The following is a 15552-nucleotide window of genomic DNA, read 5'->3' as shown; positions in this document are numbered from 1 at the left end:
AAAAATGGATCTATTTCAGATAGATGATGGTGTATGCCTTTAACCCCAGCAGCTGATAGGCAGAGGTAGACAGATCTCAGAGTCCAAGGCCAGCCTGGTCTACAGAGAGAGTTCCAGGACAACCAGAGCTATCGAGAGAAACCCTGTCTCAAAAAAGAAGATATAAATGTCAATGAAAAGGTAAAATACTTGTTAGAAAGACTTCCTGTGAGATGTACATGAGAAATAAACTTTAAGAGCCAAGAAGGTAATGTAGGATAATCATACCAAAATCTGTACACCTAAAGATGATAAGCAAGAAGGAGGACCCTAGGAGAGATGCTCATTCAGAAAGGCAAATGGATGGATATTGGAAGAGGGAGAAGACAGGGAACTGGAAGGAGTCTACCAGAGGGAGACTCTGAAAGAATCTACCCTGCAGGGTGTCAAAGTAGAGAATGAGACTAATAGCCAAACTTTGGTCAGAGTGCAGGGAATCTTATAAAAGAACAGGGAGAAAGACCTGGAAGGGACAGGAACTCCACAAGAAGAGAGAAAAAAAAATCTGGGCCCAAGGGTCTTTTCTGAGACTGATACTCCAACCAAGGACCATTCATTGAGATAACCTAGAACCCCTGCACATATGTAGCCCATGGCAGCTCAGTGTCCAAGTGGGTTCCCTAGTAATGGAGCAGGTGCTGTCTCTTACATGAACTCAGGGGCCGGCTCTTTGACCACCTCCCTGGCTCCCCCAAGGCAAGGGGGAGCAGCCTTGTCAGGCCACAGAGGAAGACTACCCAGCCAGTTCCGAAGAGTCCTGATAGGCTACGGTCAGAGAATAGGGAGGAGGACCACCCCTATCAGTGGACTGGGGAAGGGATGTGGGAGGAGCAGAGGGAGGGAGGGTGAGATTGGGAGGGGACAAGAGACCCTATTTTATCAGAGATTACTTAGACCAACCCCCTTTAAGCAATAAAGCTTAAATCAAAGACCACTCTGATATGATTGGCATAGCTGTCCAGGACGCTCTACAGGGGCTGCCAGTCTCACTATAAGACAGGTTCTTGCTGCCTGTGTGGAAGTCCTGCCCCCTACCTTTCCATAGCTTTGTCTCTCCTAGGCAATGGGCACTGCTATGCCTTTCTGATGAGATTGTTGACAGAACTAATTGGAGGATTTGCATGAAAACACTTTGATCTATAGCATACCGTAAAAGTTAATTTTTATTTCTAGCTTTTAAAAGCCTAAAGGATACTATCCTTTAGAACATCCTTTAGGACATCCTAAAGGATAGTATTCGGGAACTGAAGTGACAATGCTTCAGATTTTTAAACATAGTCTCAACAGCAGGAAAGGCAAGCTGAAATATCTGGACTTTAACCTGGAGATGAAAAGAACTTTGGAGGAGTTTCATAAAGATGGTTTCATGGGATGTGAAATGCCCTTGTAAACTCATGCGCTGTTTGAGTATAGCCTGCTGGTGGTAATCTTTTGGTAATCTTTTGAAAACTTGGGGAGGTGGCTCCCAGACTAAGGAAGCAGTTCACTATAAGCACAGCCTTGAAGGTTGGGCTCCGTGAAGGGCCTCTCCCCCATCCTTTTTGAGATGAGCATCCTTTTCTATATGCCTCATCACCAGGAGTTTCTGCCTTACCATGAGCTCGGAATTGACAACTCCAAGGATCGTGGTCTGAGGCCTATGAGACCATGGATTAATAATTAACATTTTAAGTTGTTCTGTCAGGTACTTTGTCAGAGTGGCAGGAAAAGAAGCTAAAAAGATGAGTATTGATCACATGTTTGTGCATGTTCTTCAAATGAAATCGATTCTTTGTGTGGACCATATAATTAAAAAGGACAAGACTCGGCGAGAAGCAGAAGAGGAGGGTGACTTGGGAAATTTAGAAAAGAAGAGCAACAGAAGCGGAAGTAGGACTGGGGAGGTGGAGTAGGTTTGTGGTGGAGAGCGCTTTTGTGCAGCCTACCTTCTCGGTTCATCTGATAGAACCGTCTCCACACGGTGAGTGGGTTCCCACTCCACGAGAGCAGCGATGCTGACGGAGCCGCGGTTCCTGCACGTGAACCGAGTCTATCACCTCCTCCACCCCAACCACAGTCACTGGGCCAAGCATTAGAGATATAGTACCCATGAGTACAAAAACAAAATTATTGTGGGGAATGGCCCAAGGGAATAAAAGGTAGACTGTTCACTCCATGGAGCTGTGAATATAGAATGCAAAGACAGGAAGAGCTAACGTCCAGGGGAGAAGGAGACATGGTGGGTGGTACAGGAGAGAGATCAAGGAATTCAGAGACAACTATGGCATTGATTTCCTTGTTTCTCAGTCCTGATTCCTCTAATCAATGTGATAATTTCTCTTGTGCCTATGAGATATTGCAGTTGAGTTTCTTTTCAGTAATTTGGACTCCAAAGTGCCATCGTTTATACAAAACTCCATGATTTAGGAATTAAATACTATCTCAAAAACCAACACCACAAAGAGATAAGGAAACACTCAAATGATTCCAGTATTCTAGTTCATGATGAAGAAAGCATAGCACTTGTCCTGGTTTGATTTTTATCAACTTGACACCAATCAGATCATCTGGGATAAAACCTCAATTGAGAAAATGCCTTCATCAGTTTAGTCTTCAGCGAAGTCTGTGGGATGTATTTTTGATTTGGGACTGATGAGCCACTGCTGATGGTGCCACCACTGGGCAGCTGGTTCTGGGTTTTTGAGTCATGGAGAGCAACTCAGCAAGCAGTACCTCTCAACATGGTTTCTGATACAGTCGCTGCCCCCAGATTCCTGCCTTGATTTCCTGACCTCACTTCCCTCAGTGATAACTTATGAGCTAAGAGTTGTAATTTGAAATAAACCCTGCCTGCCCAGCTTGCCTTTGGTCATGGTGTTTATTATAGTAATATAAATGAAATTAGGGCAGTCCAGTTAGTTAAGATGCATTATAAGAGGAGTAATTGAGTGTTGGGGAAAGATTAGTGTTGAGCTTTGTTCATCTTAAACGTAAAATACTTGTCAGTCCTTCAGAGGGAAGTCAACACACTCCTATCTACTTCCAGAAAGTAATTAGGCTGAAGAACTATCACACGGTACAGGTCCTTTAAAGATGTTTTAAAAACGAGTGGGAAAATATAACATGAGAAAACAATAGAAGAGAAAAGAAAAACTGGAGAAAAGCAAATAAATTAAGGGCTCAAGTCAAAAAGCTTATCAAGCATATAAAATGCCATAAAGTATAAAAGAATCAAGGGTGCACATTGTCCTAGAAGGTAAATGATGGCAAGTGTCCTAGAAGGAGCTGCTAACTGCTTTAAGTCAACAAAGAGGTCCAACCGCAAGATTCTACAAAGTCCACAGAAAGAGCTGTGCTCTCACAGAAACTACACCTACATAATGAATGAAGAAAAGTTGCAGGTGAGCTAGAGAACCCTGTGAGATGGGAAACTTGGTTTCCATTAGTGCAGTTTACAAGGAAAGGAGCTAGACCACAACTTGAGTGTGGTAGGGGAAGCAGGGCAGATAAGACTGCTCAGTTGGTACAAGTGCTGGTCATACTAGCCTGCAAATCTGAGTTTGATTCCCAGAACCCACATTAAACTCTGAGAAAAGCAACCTTGCAAAGCTGTCCTCTGGTCGCCATACGTGCAACATAGCACCCAGCCCCCCCACACACACATGTCACACACATTCACACAAAGTGATGATATTTTTAATAGGGAAACTACACAAATATACCACACACAATGAGTTATACGTTTACCTAGATATATTCACCAACCTGCATGTCAGTGTATTTATACTGTATGTGTGAATATGCACACATATGTATGATGCAGATATTACTCTAGGAACAGATGCTGGTTTTAAATCTTTCAAAAATATCCTATGACTCTGTGCTTATGTTTACATGTGTGCACATGCATGTGTGTGAGAGAGAGTGCACACAAGTGCACCCATGCCACTGTGTGTTCGGGGGTCAGAGGACTCCTTCCTGGTGTCAGTTCTCTTTTTCCAGCAAGGGCTCTGAGGCTGGATCTCAGGCTGTCGGGCTGGTGGATGGGACGAGTGCTTTCACCTGCTAAGCCATTATGCAGGCCCTACTGGCGCAAAGTCTTGTTGGGATTTTGTCCTGACACAATGAATGTAACCTCTTTCCCCACCCTCCTCTGTTCTGTGTGTCATGGAATAACAATAATGGAAGTTAATTGCTGGATGTGCTGGGAGGATTCACTGGGTCCTTGGCTACCGAGAAAACAGAAATGCTTGTGTGCGAAGAGCCCTTGCTGAAATGTCAGGAAATGTTGGCTATCCTTACAAAGACAACGGATAGTTCATTTTATAGAGCTTCACAGTTGGGAGAAACGGTTTCTCCCCAAGGCTGCTCAAATGTGTAGTTAGAGAGGTGCCAGCACACACACATCATTACCTCTGCTCCTTAATAATGGACAAAATTCTCATGGCCAAAAATACTCTCGACTGCCTGATGGGACACCATGTATCGATTTTCTGACTTTTGCTGTCAGTCTTCTTCCTCATAAGTTATTCATTTTCTTTTAAGCGCTAGGTCTGCAGGTGCACGCTTTATCTAATCATTCTGATGGCCGTCTCTCCCAGCTTCGCAGTGCTGCAGAAAGCATGAGCCATTTCCACTGAGGAACATGACTTTCCTTCTGGAAGTAACCATCACTCAGAGCTCCTGCTCCGGGCTCTCTAGCTCTGCGGAAATCAGGTTCCATTTTCATTAATATTGGATACATACTTTACGTGATACATGGTAGTTTAAAATTTATGAAGAATTATTATGGCTAGAATGCTTAAACGTGGAGTAAAAAGCAGGAGGTTAAAAAGCCTTGCACACAACAATGTCATCTGTGAAAGTGTGTGCATTTTCCTCTGCTTGAAAACATAGTTTGGAGTTTTAAAATAATTCAAATTTGGGAAACGGGCTGGAGAGATGGGTCCCTGGTTAAGAACATGCATTGCTCTTGCTGAGGCCCAGGATGCGGTTTCTAGAACCCACACGTGGGCTCACAACTAGCCGTAACTCCCAGGCACTCAGGCTTTACATAGTTGTTCACATAAAATAGGTCTAATACAAAACAAAACAATTCAGCACTTTAAAACTGTAGACCCAAATAGTGTGTGGTTTTATTTTCTCTCTGTTTTTCTAAGTATTTACAGAAGTCTTGTGTTACTCTGGAGTTAAAAGAGACATTGTATTGTGTGGGGCTGGATAGACAGAAGAGTCATTGGCATCTGTGGCCCCTGTCCTGACCCCACCCAGTGTCAGCATGTCCTCCGCACATGTTCGTGAAGAGCTGTGGTATCGACCCATATCCTAAGTAATTTTAACAGTTCTGCGCATTTCTTATGATCTTCTTTAAAGTGGTTACTACACTTGATTCTAACATACTTTCATATCACAAGCATCTGTATTGCTATTGTTTGCTAGACTCTGTTCTCTGCAAACAAACAGAGGGAGGGTAGGGGCTTTAACTGCTGTCTTCTTCAGGGATTGTGGTGAAGTGAATTGTCTCTGTGCCTCTGTGATGCCAGGGAAAGCTTTCCTCTTCATTTTTTCTCACATGTAGCAAACCCATGATACCCATTAGCAAACCACTATTGTCACTCTCTTCTTGACCTGTCATAGCTTGCCCTTTGACTAACTACCTGCCTGAGGACTGCCCACAGGTTTTTGATTTCCTGCTGATTTAACCACACCATTGTTTGTCCAAGACTTGGTTTCGGGAACAGGGAATATAAAGAAACTAACAATGTTCAAGCATATCATCTCCGATAATCCAAAAAGAAAGGAAATGCCAACTGCTTAATGTAAATGAGAAAACAGTGCAAAGTTTAATCACCCCAGCTTTCACAGGGCTAAGAAACGGCAGAGCTAGAACTGAGGCCATGGCTACCTTCCTTCTGATGCCGCATTCTCACTGGACTGCAACACTTCACTGGCTCCGTGTTCAGGGTGGAAAGGGCACCAACTGGTGACACAGGCAACCTCGCCCACTCTGTGCCTCTCTTTCAGTCAGTCACCTGCTCAGTGATGTGATGTCAATCTTTCAGTCACCCGCCAGTCCTCGTTTCTCAACGTTGCTGCCTAGGACAGGTACGTTCCTGTGCATTCTTGTGTCCTTAGAAAATGCTTTTTAATGAGGAACAACAGGAAGGGAAGTGAGGAAGCAATGAGAGGGTGAATTTCTTTCAGTGCTAAAGGATCTTTGTATACGTCCTTAACCTCCTCCCCTCTCTTTCTTTCTTATTTGGTTTTCTCGTTTATTTATTTATCTTTATATGTATTAACCTTTTAATTTACTCAGCACATTATAGAGCATCAATGTGCTGGGGGTGAAACAGAAAATGAGAGCAAATGACAAAATGGAAAACTGAAGGTGGGGATGGGCAGAGTGTGGGGAGAAGATGGGAGTTCAATCTCAGGTGACAAGGTCAGCCCGTGGATCATACAAAAGCTGCCAGTAGGCCTGGATGAGCAAGGGAAATCGGCCTGTGGGGCTCAGAAAGGGAACATTTGTCCAGCATTTTTGCCCTCCTCATATTTTACCAGGACTCTGCTTCCTCAGTCACTGGCCCAGAACTGTCTTTTGTTTTAATAGGTATTAATGAGGTGTACTTTGATTTTGTTATGATGAAACACATCTATTCGTGTGCAAAATCAGAAAAGTCTGAAATACGTATCAATTTATGCAGTGCACACAATTCCCCAGTAAAGACACATCCTCACAGCACATTTGTTCCTCTCCAGTGTACTCTCATGTCCATTGTTCAGGGATGATTTCTTCAGGCTTCCTTTTAACCCATCTCCTAAGTGTTACATATCTCTGGAGACTGTAACCCTATTGCTATGTTCAAATTCTTGGTTGATCACTGTTTCTAAGAGCTGGTAATTGCTACACTCAACTGTAACCTTAGAAAGTACTGCCCACACACAGTTGCAGACTTGCTGATCCCATAGATGGAGACCTCATTGACTTTGGGCCTGAACAGAAGGTGGTTTCCCAGCCCTGGCTTCGGGGCATATAGCTGGATGGGGTAAGAGGTTGCCCCACCTTTGGTTTCTGGGAACTAAAGCGTAGTTGCCTTGGTACACGGGACAATTCCTTCCTCTGTGTCTGGCATTCTGCTAGACACTGAGTGCTTTGCTGAAGTTCCTTGCATAGAAACATTTGTAACATTTAGAAAATTGGTGCACTCAATGGTTTTCTTGGGAGTATCATTCATGTTACTAGAAGTCTGAGACTATTTGTAATTGGTATATAAAATACACCAATTAAAAAAAGATAGGTCTTTCATTAAAAAAAATCCTTCATGTTATTGCTATTTCTTGCTAGTTGATAATAACATGCAGGCATACACATTCATCAACTGATAGTAAAAACATCAGGCGCTCGTAACATCATTCTTTACAAAATGTTTATGATTCATGTCTGCCTTATTTAATATAACCCTTTGGGAGGAGTTGGCCAGACACTGAATCTTCTGAGGTAAGTAGAGGGTAAGTTATAAAAAGTGCACATAACTGTACTCCTTCTATTAAGCACCTCTACCTTTTACTTTACAACATTCATGTGATCCCCATATTAGGGGAGCACGATACAGGTTACTAGCAGATAGCTTGGCTAACGTGTACAATGTCCTGATTTCAATATGCAGCAACATGAAGAATATCACCCAGGTAGTTGCTTTTAGTTATGTATACTTAGAGATTTTTTTTTCAGGAATTTTAAAAATGTATTACAGTTTATTCACTTTGTATCCCAGCTGTAGCCCCCTCCCTTGGCCCCTCCCAATCCTGCCCTCCCTCCCTTATCTCCTCCCATGCCCCTCTGCTAGTCTACTGATAGGGGAGGTCCTCCTCCCCTCCCATCTAACCCTAGGCTTTTTAGTTTGCTCCATTAAGAAGTCTGGAAAAGAGATCTTACCAATAACTTTTTCCAATATTGAAAAATAATAAATCCCTATCATCAAATGCTCGGCAGTATTTGCAAGCCTATATTCTCATGACAAAATTAAAATAAGCAGAAATACAGGATGTTAACAATTCTATATTTGATTCACAAGACCAAACTTCTACATTTCTAGCCAGACTTGGAAAGAATGCCCCAATTATCTCATAGGATATTGCAGGTATAATCAGAAAAAGCAGAAAAAAAATGAGACAAAATGAAAGCAGAGGGACTCAATGCTCTGCCTTCTAAGATGCGCTGGCATATTTAGGATGTTGTGTCATTGCTATTCTAGACAGAAAAAAACATTTCTCTGCTGGCCTAGGTATCTCCTCAACCTACCATTTGGAAATTGGCTCTGTGTTTTCCCCTTTGTAATTTTTGTTACTTTTTCATTTAAATTGATGATAAAGGGTTTCCCAGGTGTTCTGATCATGTGCCATGGCTCTGTCATTCTTCATTGTTGTGCTAGACCCATTCCATAGAGCAGCCCTATACAAGAATTAATATACATTAAAAAACAAGATGTGACAATGCTCTTGGGACTTTCTTTCATGATATGAGAAAGAAAATGTAATTGTCAAGTCAAAAAGAAAAATTAAGCATTTTTTATCTTGGTTCTTGGTGTTTAATAAACAAAACGAGTTTGTTTCTTTTTTTTAATAAAATAAGAATTTTGTCAATCACTAGTTAGCAGCAGCTTGTGGGCTGACTTCTGAATCTTTTGTTCATTTACATTGGCCTATTGCTCTGTTTCCATTTCATGAATGTCTTTCTTTGGGGTTTTAAAGTTTTTGTTGCGAATGTCTTCTATGATGTTTAGTTACATTCATTTTTATGTTTTGTTTTTAAACCGTTATGCATCTGATTTTTTTCTGATTTCTGTCTGGGTAAGGCTTTTTTTTTATATAGAGAAGCTACAAAGTCTTGCATGTTTTTTTTTTTAATCTTGCTATTTTGACAAATGTATTAATCAAATCTAAGGATTTTCTAGTTGAGTCAGTAAAGGCTTCTGAATACTGGATTATGCCATATGCAAGTAAAGATAAACTGATGTCTTCCTTTGCTCTTTACACCCTTTTATTCTTCCCCTTGTGTCACAGCTCCTGCTAAGAGGTTAGGGTTCTTTTGAATAGCAGCAGGAAGTGAGCAGCCTTGCTTCATACGAGAGGTTAGAAGAAATTCAGTATAACGCTGGCTGTGTAATGTTCCTTCTATTCTTGGCACTTTATTGCTTTTATCATGAAGAACTGAATTCACAGAACCTTGTCAAGTCTACTTTTGAATCTCTCTAGATGATCATGTAATGTCTGTTCTTACTTCTGTTTATGTGTGATATTATATTTACTGATTTGTAGCTATGAAACTGACTTTGCATTCCTGTAATGAAGCCTACTTGATAATGATGTATGATAATTTTAATGTGTTCTTAAATTCAGCTTTTTGAAGTAATTAGCAAGTAAGTTGTGATTTGATAAAAATCTGTGTATTTGTCCATTTTTCTGTTACTTAAACAAGATACTTGATACTATGTGTTTGATAAAGAAAAAGTTTTTTTTTAATTCACAGTGGAAAGTCCAAACAAATGGTGCTAGCTTGATGAGGGCACCGTTGACTATATGAGAACATTTCTGGTGGCTTGAAGCTCATGAAAAAGGTAGTGATCACATGGTAAGATAGGCCACAAAAGTGAAGGCACGTGTCAGCGTTGCTCTTTTTGTAACAATTCATTCTTGTAAGATCTAACTTGGATTCTGTAAGAACTCTATCACTTCCTCCTTAAGTGAACCAATGGCTTTGCACTAGGCTTAAAGTTCTACACAATCAAGAATCCAACACAGGAAGCCTTAAGAGCATTTTTTCTAACCACGGATGGTCTGTTATGAAGATAGATACAGGAGGGTTTGTATAACTCTGGCTCATCTCTCCCCACCACCCACGCCCTCACAGAATTACCACATTTTAAGCTAGGCTACTAAGTACTTTTATTTTGTTTTGTTTTATTTTATTTTATTTTATTGTCAATAACAGAATAAATATAATTTTTAAAGTATGGTTCATTAAGTAAACCAAAACCAACAGCGACTAAAGGGTAGTGAGGAGTAAAGGGATGTAATGGGCAGAACAGTGTAACTGCCTGTGTGGTTGAGTCTCAGCCTTGCTAGTCCTAATCACCACTGGAGGAACATTGAGAAGTTATATAATGTCCCTGTGTTTCTGGGTTTTTAACTGAATGGTTGTGTGTAAAGTGCTCACAAAGGGGCCTTGCACACAATATGCATGCCCTGATGCTAGAACTGGGACTGGGAGCCAATAGGAGGTCAATCTCTTTACTTTGTCTCTTAGCTTTCTCTCTCTCTGACCTTCCGCTTCTTTGATTCTTTTCTCTGTAAATCAGATGAATTTGGAAAGACAAGTGGAGAAAGAAACTGCAAAATAATTTGTCTAGAAGAACAAGATTTTTGAATTTACTCCTAGTATAAAGAACAAAATGGTTTTGAAATTCTGAAGTAACATGGTTACTTGAAGTTTTTATACTGTTTAAGAAAGATCATATGCAGACTAAGTAGAATGATAAATTAGACTGGTTTCCTGATTTATACCTCAAATGTCATGTATATGTGTGTGTGTAAATACATATATATTTTCTTGTTCTTACTGTGTAGTCCATCTTAATGGATGAAGAAATATAAATATGAAGGGAAGATGTATGTTATATAGATAAATGGAAAACAGATAGATAGACAGACAGACAGGTGGCACACTGCCGACTGGGAAATCTTTTCCACAAAGGCATACTATTTTTCTAAAGCAGTCATAACAAAATACTGAGTGGCCTAAATAAATTAATTTTTCCTGAGTTCTGGAATGTGAAAGTCCAAACTTTAAGTGTTGCCAAGTCTGCTTTCTCATGAGGCCCCTTTCCGAGCCTTTCAGGTGCCACCTGCATCTTATCTCTTCACATGGACTTTGTTCTGTGAACACATCTATGGTGACTTTCTATGTTTAACTTGCCTTTGCTTCTAATGACAGCAGTCAAACTGGGTTGGCCTCATTCTAAGTTAATTACCTCTTTAAAGGAAGTATTTGCAAATAAAGTAATCCTGTGGTACTTGATATTAGGGTTTTAAACATGCACACTCAAGGGACAAAGCAATTCAGAAAGTACAATACTTTCCGTAGAAAAGTCAAAATTGTTCAGTAATAGTTTGTAAAAGGAAGAACTGTGTTGCAGAAATATTTTTTCATAGAATTCAAAGTGTTTAATGGCTGCTGAGATGCATATAATGAAATGTAGGAGCAGCCAAAACTGCCTGAAGTTAAAGTTTCTGGTTTGTTTGAAGACTCAGTTGAGTCATGTGATGTTTTGTTAGAAACTGTCTTGTGACATGACATGTGATGTTTTGTTGGAGGCTGGTTTTTGAGAGGGCATGTGATGTCTTGCTGTGAGCTGACTTGTGTGAGGGGTGTGACTTTGGTCAGCTGTGAACATCCTTGAGTGAGTTCTGAGGAGAGAGAGAGATATAGAAGCCCATGGACAATGAGACATTGCTTTTTGGATAGACATTGCTGTGCTTGTCTTTGTGCTTCGACACTTGCCTTCACAGAGAGAAACGTTCCAGAAAACTTCTCAGGGCAATCCAACTGAGTCTCGCGGCTTTCGCTGACTTCTCTTGATCTGCTGAATCCTGCTGATTCCTGTTGCTGCTTTATGTGGCCTTAGGACTGGACTGCTGGTGTCCAGACAACGAGGAGTGAACTCATCCCAAGGAACCACTTCTAAAAATGTCTACAACAACCCTTTACCTAATAACCTTCTTTCTCCCCTACCTCTAGTCAGTGAGTGGAAGGGGGGTATAAACATTTAAGAACACTAAATAAAGTAGGTTAGGTGAAAAAATCTAAGTCTACAACTGCCTCGTGTTTACTGCCTGAATCAAATGGAGTTGCAGCAGTACAGGTAAGGAAAATCAAAACATACAGGATGAAATGTAGAAATGGGAAAAGGAACACAATAGTTCTTTAGTTGTTTACTGTGTGCCTAGCCCTTCGTGAGAAACATGCTGGGGGTCGCTGAAGATCTATTAAGCATTATCATGAATACATAAAGAAAGGTGAAGATGTCCACTAAGTATTTACACATGTAAGCCTGAAGCTCCAAGGGTTGCAGATAGGAATTTAAAAATTAGCATGTATTTGTTCTTAAGAGCATTAACCTGGGCCCCAACCACATCTCAGGGGATGGAGAGCTTGCCACCTTGTGTGGGGCTCTGAGTTTGAGCCCAAAAGAGCAAATGAAAAGTAACAACAAAATATTCAGGCAAATATGAGTTCAGGCAAAAAGGTTCACAGGGAGTAAAGAATGACTAATAAAAGCTCAGGAGATGGCTCAGTTGGTAAAGTGGTTGTAGCCTACATATGAGTTCAGACCCAAAGCACCAGCTAAGAAGCTGTATCACAGAATCAGTGAGCTCCGGGTTTAGTGAGAGACCCTGTATCAAAAAAAAATAGTGTAGGGAGCAGCTGAGGACAAAGGTACCCACCAATAACCTCTGGTCTCCATACGGGTATACACACACACACACACATACACACACACACACCACAAAGGAATGATAAAGAGATAGAAAAAAATCTATTCACCCAGTGAAGAGGAAGAAAAACAAAAGATGACTTCAGTTTTGACTATGTCCAGCTGGTAGTGCTCATGAGATTTTCATATAGATAATTTTCAAGTGAATTTTATAGAATACTAGCTTTAAAACATACATCTTATATACCTAGGTCATAAGAGCAATGCTAACCTATTATTCTAAACTTAGTTCCTAGGCAAGGACATTACCGCAGTATCTGTTATAATCTATAGTCAACAGGAAGCAACTCAGCCCTTCAGTCTGTTCTCTTTTCCAGATGTTCTTCTGCATCTGGAAGCCTTGTCACAAATACTAACTTGCTAAGCATAGATGGTGCAAAGGTGAACTGCAGCTGATTGGCTTGAGTTGGCACCAACTTTAAGCAACTTGTACTATATCCACAGACGTCCTTGATCTTTTGCTTGCCTGTCTAAATGGTCCCCATTTCCCATTACTCTCACTGAGAGAGTACCTAAACTGCAGTAAGAGCCTCTCTTTTCCATTTAAAGCCTTTGATTACTCTCCCAGACATCCCTTCCCAGTCTGACAGTTAAAAAAAAAAAAGCTTCAGGGAGAGGTTTTCTAGAATTAAAAGAATTAAACAAACAGATTACATCAGTGTTTTCCTGTTCTTTTAAGAATTAGGACAAATTATATCTTTGTCATGTGGGATTGAGCCAATGAGAAGGTCACCAATTGTTCCATGGGGAGAATGTTAAAGGGCCTTCACTATCAGTCACAGCTGACGATGTTGGCTTCTGTGATCAGACATTCATTTCCTCTCAGCTGCAGCCCCATGGCATCATTGCTGCAGTCCTGCTGTGGATGATTGAGGCCTGTGAACCCCTCAGAATCCTCCCTGAACCAGCCCATCACTGACGTCATTGCACCCATTCTGCTTGGCCAGCATCTTGACGAAATATCTCCAAGTTTTGTTATCCTCAAAACACCTACAAAATGATTCTTTTCTAAACCATGCCAGTGTAACTGGGGCTTCTGTTTTCTTCCTCCAAATAGTAAAACTATTTTATGACACATTCTCCAAGTCCTTATAGTGCCAAAATGTACTGGAATATTCACATTTTGAAACATTTTCTGAATAAATCTTACATCAAAAATTAAATGCACAGCAAGTCAGTTTTTAAAGAGATGAAAGAAAAGCCAACTATCTGGTCCACTTCTTTATTATTTCCTTGGTTTCTTTTGTTTCTTGGTGACAGGTCTGCTTTCTCCCTCTTCCACGTCCTCATTATTTTCTTCCTTTTCCTCCTAGGCTTGGGCATAATGATAAACCATTGTTTTCACCCATGTTGCAGGCCCGAGTCCGGAAGGTATGAGACAGTGTGGGCTCTACTTGGTGTGGGGGGGTAGAGCGTGCAGCAGAAGCAGAGCATGGCGCAGATGCTGGAGGCTCCATTTGTGTCAGAGGCACAAGGTTCCACAGAGATTGTGTCCGTTGTGGAAATAATACACTGATATCTTCAGCGCCACAGATTTTTCATAGACGAGCAAGACTAAAGAAGACTGAGTGTGTAAACTGCCAGCCATACACTCCAGATCACAGGTCTAATATAATCATCTCTCTCAGATGTTGCCACTGAGAACTGTGGAATCAGGGGGGCCAGATTACTAAATCTTGATGTTATCATCACTGTGATAGATCCACACATGGGATTTTATATTTGGTACATGTGTCATTATCCTGTGTGGATGCCATTGTGCTTCAGAACCACTACTTTGAAAGCTTTCGCTCTGAAAAGACCCCAGATCTAGAATGAGTGTAAAAAGTTTAATAAACAGGAAACAGCTCTATGAGACTCAAGGCTACTGAACATTGGAGGTCAAGTCAGAGAAGCCAAGATAAATGGTTTTCACCATGAGACTTTTTTATTTTATCTTACATAACAAACTAAAAGAATCGTAGCAAACTGTCCTGTTCCTTGAGGAAGATGGAGAAGGTCCCAGAGCCTCCATTAGAGAAGAGAAAAGGAGACCATCGCCTCCCCGTGACGGCAATATCCACTGTGCATACCTGAGAGATTCTGTAATACTACTTCGTACCAGTCCATCTTATATTTACTTATCCTTTGGTTTGACTGTTTCTAAATATAACCTCTGTGGTGTTTATATACATTGCATGTATCATCAATCAGTATAGTATAATCACAAGTTTAAAAAAAAAAAGTTTCACTCACTCTGCCCTCCAAATTTACATCTTTGGATTGACCTTGAAGCCATGATCAGAGACAACACAAAAATAAACAAACGGAGACAACACACACCCAGCAGCCGCACATATGTTAGGTGCTTTCCAGGATCACTTGCAGCTATTCAATGTCATATTCTGGGGAAATACCTGATAACAGCAAAAAGTTCCACAGCCCAATTTTAAAGCAGAGGCTGTAAAATAACGTGTACTGTGAACCTGATTTTTAAATCATGTAGATTTCTGTGTACATATTTTATATATTTTGTATTTTAATATATGAAATTATTAATAGTAGTTTCTTGATCATAAGTCAATTTTTCTTTCTGACCAATTATTTGCTTATACATTCATAACTTTTGCTTTATTTTGTAACTTAAGCAACTATTAAAATAAATTAGTATCCCTCTAAAAGTGTTTTTTTTTTTTTTTCAAAATGCTGATTTGTGACATTCTCAGAGCTCACCTCTAGCCCAGTCTAAGGTTCTGAAAGGTCACCTGGAACAAGAGAACAGTGGAAATGCTGAAGGATATTCCAGACCCTTCAGATGGCTTGTTACAAGGACCAAATGTTTTCCTAGCTCGTGTGTTTGTTATAAGGAGTGTGCTCCCATGGATTATGTATGTACTGCCTGCCAAGGGAAAAAAGCAATTAGTATTCATTACTCTGCTCTAATGCCCATGAACAATAACGACAAGTTTGGCAAGATCTCCCCAATGGTGCAGTAGCTGCA

The sequence above is a fragment of the Meriones unguiculatus genome, chromosome 2 (assembly GCF_030254825.1).
Source record: "Meriones unguiculatus strain TT.TT164.6M chromosome 2, Bangor_MerUng_6.1, whole genome shotgun sequence".
Classification (NCBI taxonomy): Eukaryota; Metazoa; Chordata; class Mammalia; order Rodentia; family Muridae; genus Meriones; species Meriones unguiculatus.
Note: the sequence above shows the minus strand (reverse complement) of the source record.